The 9,372-nt window shown below is 38.1% G+C and overlaps 1 long non-coding RNA gene across 1 annotated transcript in view; it reads left to right on the top strand.

Annotated features, from left to right (window-relative positions):
• Positions 1-5,349: 5,349 nt before the first annotated feature.
• LOC123599161 overlaps positions 5,350-9,372 on the top strand; it is a 29,836-nt gene continuing 25,813 nt past the window's right edge. Inside the window, exon 1 of the long non-coding RNA XR_006713014.1 lies at positions 5,350-5,513. This is a non-coding gene — a long non-coding RNA (uncharacterized LOC123599161). The remainder of the gene's footprint in view (positions 5,514-9,372) is intronic.

Here is a 9,372-nt window from a genome sequence, read left to right as displayed (position 1 = left end):
GAGGGGCAGCGATAGAAGGAGAGAGAGAATCTCAAGCAGGCTCCACTCTGTCAGCGCAGAGCCTGACATGGGGCTTGATTTCACAATCATCACGAGGTCATGACCTGAGACAGAATCAAGGGTCAGACACTTAACTGAAGGAGCCACCATGGTGCCACCCAGTCACCCCTAGAAGTGAAATTATAATTTCTTAATTTGAAAAATACTAAAGAGAAAAAAAAAGTAAAGATCTCCCAAAGTTCACCTTAGAAGTGAAAGTTTCTCTCTATTCCACCCACCCAACTCCATCTCCTAGACTTGACTCTTCAAGTTTGGTATGCATCCGGCCCCAAATTTTCCAAACCCAGATAGCCACATATCGATGTACATGAATATACACATGAATTTTTATAAAATATGAATCATACTACAAACTGGTCTATAACTTTATTTGTTTATTCAACAGGTTATAACTGAGCTGGTACTAAAATGTTAAATCACAGGTTTTTTAAATATTTATTTTGAGGAGAGTGCAAGCAGGGGGGTTGGGGGGGTACAGACATCCTAAGTGGGCTCTGCATTAACAAGCTGACAGCAGCAAGCCTGATGTGGGGCTTGAACTCACAAATTGCTAGATTATGACCTGAGCCGAAGGTGGACGCTCAACCGACTAAGCCACCCAGGTGCCCCCTAAATCACAGTTTTGACCTGCTTATGTTTATTAATGTCTATCTAAATAAGCCTAAAGGGCTAAGATATTTTCAGGTCAGAAAATAACATTTCTCGCACTGACATACCTAGAGGTTTTTTGGTTTTTTTAACATGAAGACTCTTTTATTAATTCATCATCAAAACAAACCTAATGTATCTTGTTTCTCCTGTAGTTATTAGAACAGTGCCTTGTATAAAATATGCCTTGTAGTTAATGTTTGTTGCTCAAACAAGTGAATGAATGACAGATGTGATTTACTTCAAGTTGTTTCACTAACAGTAGTATGCTTTGCACTCATCAGTCCAGATTCTCATGTAGTCTTTGTCATTAACCAATATTTGACATGACAATTCAAGTTCAGTAAGTGAGAACTACTGAGACAACCAATAGACCCATGTAACAACTAAACTTGAAGCCTTGTTCTCTATCCTGATCATGAACAGGGGACTTGCATTAGGCATTATAGCCTTTAAAAATATCCTCTTACATTTGATCATCTTTAACCCATTTGAGTAGCTCAAGAGAGTAACAAGCTTCTAAAACCTTGACTCTTTTTAATCTCTAGGAATAAATAATTATTCAAATAAACCTTTTTTTGTAAGATTTGAATTTACAGTCCTATCAAATTACATACATATGTCTTTATTTATTAATGAATACACATATACATGTCTTTGTGTCCGTTTTAAGTTCTCTATTCTTTTTTTAAAGTTCATTTATTTTTGAGAAAGAGAGAGAGCATGATCTGGGGAGGGGCAAAGAGAGAGGGAGACACAGAATCTGCAGCAGGCTCCAGGCTCCAAGCTGTCAGCACAGAGCCTAACGCAGAGCTCGAACTCACGAACTATGAGATCATGACCTGAGCAGAAGTTGGATGCTCAACCAACTGAGTCACCCAGGCATCCCTTAAGTTCTCTATTTTTACACAACCCTGACCTTACAAATAGTATTTTCCCTTGTTCAAGTCCCTGGTTTTTTTTTTTTTTTTTTTCAGGTTTTGCTTATGCAGATTTTCAAATGTACACAAGACGGAATAGTATAATAAACCCATCCTAAAATTTTAACAATAATCTACCAGATGTTTACAATCCCAAAAGTGACATAATTTGTTCCCAGAGAATCAAACAGCAGTTCTTGTCAAGCTCCTTTTCAAGTGCTAGACAAGTCTCTCTGCAAAAGTAAACAGGACAAGAGTCACTTCAAAACAAACGATCCTCAGGAAGTGAAAACCGGAACCACATGTGCACCCTAACTGCAGCTTTCAGTGCAGGACAGGCTTTATGCTTCAGCATGTTGCTCACAAGGTAGAGCAGTAGAACACAGAGTTAGGAGAAGTGACTGCATGTGACGAAGCCTGCTGCGTGCACAGAATTGCCCCGGACCTTCTGGAATGCACCGAGAGGGTATGAAGCATAGTCTTCGCCATCAAGGAACTCATACATTTATATGTAGGAAATAATAAGCTATCCAATTATCAGAAGAAATATATGCATGTAATTTGATAAACCAGAAAGAAATTATTGCGATGGTGTTGAATCATTTATACTCATTGTATGTTTTTTCAATCTAAGCAAAAAATGTCCTTGTTTTCAAATCACTAAGCAGCATGTTAGTGATAAACACATAGTTTGGTAGAAAATTCCAAATTTTTTACCTTTAACTATTAACCAAACCATATAAAACTAAACAAAAAAACTTAAAAAAATAAAAACTCATGTCATACATATGTTACCAATAATCTTTTTATTTGTTGTAGCCCAGGAGTGATCTTAGCCTGCTAATATATGATAGAACAGGTACCTTCTTTTTAGTTGACTTATCTGCAGCAAAGTGTTAAAGAAACTACTCCCTCACCTTACTCTGTTGGTATCAATTCACCCTGGCTTGAGTAGATTAGAAGGTCAGCCCACTGTTGGGAGAAAAGAGAGAAAAATGGAGTGGAATCATGAGATTTACCCCAATCTCTCCTCCACATTATGGAAGTGTGGTCCAAGGACCAAGAGCAGAGGCATTCCCTGAAAGCTTGTTAGATATGCAGTAATGAAGGCCTACTCAGTTCTACTAAAGCAGAATTTACGTTTCTATAAGATCCCCTGCTGATTGGTATGCCCATTCAAGTTTGAGAAGTATTGTCTTAAACTTTATCTCTAGGCAGTGACTATGACACCACAATACAACTATCAATTGAGTTATTTTACCACATTTCTGATAACATGGTCTCTCTCTTGATTAGAGAATCAGGTTTCACATACCTTTTTTGAATGATATATATGTTCACAGATACATTTGATGTAGTAATATTTTGTGTATACATCTCGAGCTAAAAGCCTAGCCCTTTTCCTGCCCCCCACTTTAAAGTTAATACTTACAGTTCAGACCTTTGATTTCTAGAAATCAGAAATCTAAGCTAGAAAAGAAAATTATTTTACATTTCTTTAACAATCAAAAGATTCATCCATGATGCTCTGTCTCAGCAAGAGAAAGAGTAAACACTAAAACCAAATATTAGATTGAATAAATGGAAATATTGCCATTAGCATAATCTAACTCAAGACATTATAAGAACACACACACACACACACACACACACACACAATTTCATGGCATCTTTCATAGCCATTTTGTATAGAGAAGATAAGAATTTAAACTTTAAAAGATTTTAGTTTCTGAATATCTGCAAATTACTTTTAACTGGAGAAGTATGAGAAGGCTAAAGTACTTCCCATTTTATTACATTGGGACATTTAGAAAACTCTGGCTTTGAAAATTATTTGAAATGTTAATAAAATATTTTTATTTAACTATTCCTACATACATTTGACTTAAGCAACGTTATAATACAGATATACAATTTAGCTTTGTCCTTGTATGTGGGTTAGAATACATGTGTCACAAATGTCTTTATGAATCCACAGAGTATTTAACAAATCTCTCCCAATTTACTACTTTTATTTATTTTAAATTTTTTTTAATGTTTTATTTATTTTTGAGAGAGAAAGAGTGCAAGTGGGGGAGGGGCAGAGAGAGAGGGAGATACAGAATCTGAAGCAGGCTCCAGGCTCTGAGCTATCAGCACAGAGCCTGATGCGGGGCTCAAACTCAGAGATCATGAACAGCGAGATCATGATCTGAGCTGAAGTCAGATGCTTAACCGACTAAGCCACCCAGGCACCTCTTTACCACTTTTATTTAAACATACATACACACACACACACACACACACACACACACACACACACACACACAGTCTGATCTCAGTAAACTAACAGTTCCTTTGGAAAACTAATTTGGAGTGGAAATGAGATTAAGTGGCAGACCAGAGAAGAGTTTGGCTTGGGTAATGGCTAAAAGGACAGACCCAAATATTGGGTATTTGGTTGACTCTAGGATGGGGTGTCCCTCTTCTTTCTTCTCTCCACATTCTCCTCCACTTTTCCCCCTCCATCATCAGGGCCAGGTCCTATGCTCATCCCTTCACAGATCAAGGACTCCTCTCCTCACCCCTTAGGAAAGGCCAGAAAACATCTTTAGACTGTTCCCAGTAATTTGCCATAGGCAGATTATTAGGGACTATCCTTGAAGACAGAAACACCTAGTGGTCTCAGCTTTAAATTAATTATATCCATGATTTTAACACAGGTCACAAAATAACAGGTATGATCTTAGTAGTTAAGAACCTCCCTGGGGGTGCCTGGGTGGCTCAGTCGGTTAAGCGTCCGACTTTGGCTCAGATCATGATCTCGCGGCTTGTGAGTTCGACCCCATGGTGGGCTCCGTGCTGACATCCCGGAGCCTGCTTCAAATTCTGTGTCTCCCTATCTCTTTGCTCCTCCCCTGTTTGTTCTCTCTCTCTCTCTCAAAAATAAATAAAAATTTTAAAAAAAAGAACCTCTCTGAAGCTTTTATTATAAAACACATCTCCTTAGTATGTTTGATTCATAAACATAAGAGCAATTCAGCATTGGACTTGCCAAAACTTAGGCTGCTTCAGAAAGGGAAGATTCTGGAATTAGGCAGACCCAGGACAAAGAAATGAAACTAAGTTCATCATGGTTCCAGAGGACGTGGGCAGAAGTCTAAGCAAGACCCTCCAGAAGGGCCGTGGAGAGGCCCATTTTAGCCTCCGTGAACAATGGGACCCAGACCTGGGTCTGGCAGCAGTAGGCAGCAGCAGGCACTGTGATCAGGGATAGTCCTCGAGGACAGCCAGGTGGTAGCATTCTTCTGAAATATTTATCTTATTTTGGTAAACAATTATATTTTGGGAATTAGACATTTGAGGCTCTTATAATAGTGTCTAATAGTTTTTCCTAAGAAATACTTGGCATCTTTGCTCCTTTTGCTTTTCTTATGCCAAAACCCTCTTAAATTTTAAATTCTCTTCTCCAATCTGAGATCATCTTGACAGACCCACAAGCTGTAATGAGACATTTCCTCCTCCTGAGAGACCCATGTGTTTTTCATCATAAGCAATGGTATCAAAAAAATCATGTTCTTCAACATTATTTGTGAAGTCAGTGTTTCACTTCCCTTGTTCAACTTTCTGTTCCAAACTCTTCTTGACTTTCAAAAGCAGGAAGAATTTTTTTTTTCAATTTCTGCCCATATACTCAAACCATTCTGTTTCTATATTTGAATTAAAATTTACAAGAAACACATTCTACTTCTTTTTCTCAGTGGTATCATTTTCTTCTTGGTGTATTAGTAGAAGCATGTAGAAGTTGGTAGGCGGTAAGAATCTTGACACATCTCGCGATTTGCCATGGACACTACGTCAAAGATCACTATTATTCTGTAGAATGTGGTTCTGCTTCAGCAAAAGGTAAGAGTTCATATTTTATGAGAAAAGCCTTATTTGACTCCGGAAGTAGTTTCTTCTTCAACCTTTCCTCTGTGATATAACACGTGCATTCACTTGCCAATATTTTAACCTTAATATTTGTTTTCCTACACCTCCTCAAACTACTTATTTTGTGTCTGGTTTTTCGTGGGTCTTAATGGTTTGTCTAGGAGCTCTTCATCCTCCCAAATTAGTTAGAGTGAACCCAGTCCACTCCTCAAAACGTTTTTCAACATTTTGTTGTGTTTTTCTCTATCATGTAGTAGCAACATATTTTACATACTCTATCAGGTATTGTCAAGCTTTCCATATGTCATCAAGCTTTTCTTCTCTCCCAAAGGACTATGTTCTCTTCAGAATGTATTAATTTCTTTTTAACCACCACCACAACCAGCATCACCACTACTGGGCCTCACACACTGATGACATCAAATAGAGATCTAGCAGTGTTTACTGAATTACAAAATCAACCAAGACCTATTTCTATTTTGACCATAATTCTTTTAACTGCAAATGGATTACAAACTCGTACAGTAGAACACTACCGCAAATTCCTGAGTAACAGGGGGTCCCTTTGAACTCTGTCTCCTTCTTGGGTCCAAAAACTAGTAATCTTCTGTGTAGTTATCAATTAGCACATCGTCATCCACCGAGCCCAAACTCCTTCAATAACCACAATAGCACCCTCATATTTTTACCAGCAGTGAAACAAAATATTTCACTCACCTCTTCCTGCCATTATGTATATCTCTTATTGCTTCCTGCTTTGGGAACATGAGAGTTTTAGGAATGCTGTTTTAAAGCCTCGTCCGGCTATTTTACCATCCCTTGATTCCTCCTGTGGGAAATTTCCTTTTCTTTTTTCGTTTTCTTTTGAGAGAAAGAGAGTGAGTGAGCATGTGCACGCATCCAAGCAGGGAAGGGGCAGAGGGAGAGGGAGTGAGAGAATCCTCAGCAGGCTCCACCCACGGCCCTTCCAGGGGCTCTGTCTCACGACCTTGAGATCACCTGAGCCGAAATCAAGAGTCAGATGCTTAACTGACCGAGCCTGAGCCACCCAGGTGCCCCTTCTGTTAGAAATTCTCTATTTCTAATTTAACAAAATATTAGATTCCGAAGAGTAAATAAATTTATACTCTACATTTGCATAATCAAAGTGAAACAGAAAACAAAATTATAAATCCTGTGTAACATTTTGGTCATTTTACCTTGGTTTCCAAATATCTTTAAAAATCTTTTCATAATTGCATAATAACAACAAGGGAAAAAGATTCTTAAATGGCGACAGAGATATAGCATGTAAAGAGTTACAGTTAGAATTGAAAATCAAACTCCAAGGCAGCCATAATTCAATAAATGCTAAATACCAGCAACATACTGTTCACTGAAAGCTACTTGTTATCCATAAATCTTTACAAAAATTATTCATCCTTGAACTTGTAGGACCTAGCATGGTGCCTAGCTTGTAATATGTCAGTTTAGCTGAATTATACACAGTATTGGATCAGGTACTAAGGAGAGCTGTGACAAAAATTAAGGATATTTACTTTTAAGAAATCTGCAATTTAACGCCTGCAATATATATAACAAATGTAACATAAGTATTGGAGCTTATACTAATAAGATTGGATACAAAGTTAGTTTCCTTACTGAAAAAGTTCTTAGAACATTTAATACATTCAAGTGCACTAAAAAAGATAGATATAGGGAGCAGAATGAACCAAATTTAGTTTACCATGAATTTCTTTCCCTACACCTCCGAAAGAACACTTATTGATATCTTTCAAGAAAACAGTGGTCCCTAAAAAACCTTTCAGAAAGTGATGAACTAAGATAACGGCACTGACTAAACAAGACGTCGTTAAGCAAGAGAAGATTCCTAGACAGAAGTGCTGAATTGAATTTTGACACGTTTGGAAAAGATGGGGAAAGACATCAGAAGGCAAGACTAACACAGGGTCTTTCACTCCCATGGAGAAGGGTTGCAAAGAATTGAATATAGACTAGCTTAACTGTAGTGGTATCAGTAAACCAAAGCTAACAAGGAAAGAGTATTTAGGTAGAATTTACTAGCGTAGATGAAGAGCAGACCCAACCTTTAAAACGGAGGTTATGCAAAGATGGTGTTTGCAGGTACATTGATATTGATGTGATCATTGGCACACGTTCAAATTATAACAGCATGAAAATGAAGTCTGTTACTTAACCTAAGTAATATTAATCTACTCCCATGTGTCACTACTTCAAAAATAGCTTCCCTTATCTGTTTGAGAGACTAAAGTCCTCTTCCAAAATTGAGGGTCCGCTTGGACAAGTTGAAATGCATTCAAGCTTTTGTATTTCCTCACTGAAAGGAGGAAATAGGAAGTATGTGGGAGTTGGAGATTGGAAGGACCTAGGGAAAACCAGAGGGAAAAAAATGATAAATAATGTGATGCCCTGGCATCCTTCTGCCAGACAGTTCTAAGGATAGGTTTTGCAGCATATAAGGAAGAAAAGTTGGATTCAGAGCTAAAGCTTCTATTTTCCAGGCAAACTCTGAGATCATGGACTCTGGCACCTAGATAAAACTTTTAAATGAATATGGAAAAAGAAGCATCCCCACCACTGTTCTGAATAAGACTGGAAACATCTGGTGAGGGCTGCAGAGCAGTGGCCAAGCACCCCTGAGGCCAACAGAGACCAAGGAAGCTGCTTTCCCAGAAAGGCATCAACTGCAGGGGTTGTAATGCGATACCTACTCCAAATGACTTGGTGGCAGCATGGTAGAAAACATGAGTGATTTTTTTTTCATGTGCACATATGAGACATCACGGAGATTTTAAGAAATAGGTGGTGCTAAGATGTGTAGTCAGGTATATAGAAGAACCATAATTATTTAGCAATAATGTTAATGAGACTTTATTTGAACTTGTAGGTTGGTCAGACCTGGCCATATTTATGTAAGGTAAAAAGATACAGTGTTTTTATATGGTATCAGATGCATACATCTAGATCAGGAATTGCAAACAGTAATGTCTTTGAGAGCTGTGCAATGAACATAAATAGGAGTAGGACACCAGGTATGATGCAATACGTACAAAACAGATAGTATCCAATCCAGCATCACTCTTGCTGGATGTTATGTTTTAAAACACTATCCAGGCATAACATGAAGGCTGTATAAAGCTAACAGACCTCTGTTGTTTCAGCTTGCTCTCAACGCTTCTCTTGACCCTTCCATTACTCCCCATGTCTTAGAAATAAAATCTACTTTCATTGGCTTGTCACATAAGAGTCCATCATAATTTGTTCTATCATTTCGTCTTCATTTCTCATCGGCCCTCATATATGCTCTAGTGTTCAGCTGAAAATACATGATGAATAAATAAATAATAAATAAATTTCATATCCAAAACACTACTAAAAGCATGGTTGTGGGGCTCCTGGGTGGCTTAGGCAGTTACACGAACCAACTCTTGATTTCAGCTTATGTCATGATCTCACGACTCGTAGGTTCAAGCCCTGTATCAAGCTCCATGCTGACAGTGCAGAGCCTGCATGGCATTCTCTCTCTCTCTTTCTCTCTGTCCCATCTCTCCCCCCTCACTCTCTCTCAAAATAAATAAAATAAACTTTAATAAATAGCCTGGTTGGGACAAAACTTGCCTAACTTTTCATCAAGAGTCTGAGCCAACACTTCTCCATGAAATGGGCCGAGACTATAGGACAATAACATGAAATAATTAATGTCACAGAAAAAGAATAGTTCTAATTCATTTGCGGTATGCCATTATTTGGATGAAAGATTTCTGTATACCAAATCCCTGCTTGCAATTGCTCACAAAGATGCAAAACCTTC

This window comes from Leopardus geoffroyi, chromosome C1 (genome assembly GCF_018350155.1).
Source record: "Leopardus geoffroyi isolate Oge1 chromosome C1, O.geoffroyi_Oge1_pat1.0, whole genome shotgun sequence".
In the NCBI taxonomy this organism is placed as follows: Eukaryota; Metazoa; Chordata; class Mammalia; order Carnivora; family Felidae; genus Leopardus; species Leopardus geoffroyi.
The sequence above is the reverse complement of the archived record's forward strand: the minus strand, read 5'-3'. Positions and strand labels throughout refer to the sequence as shown.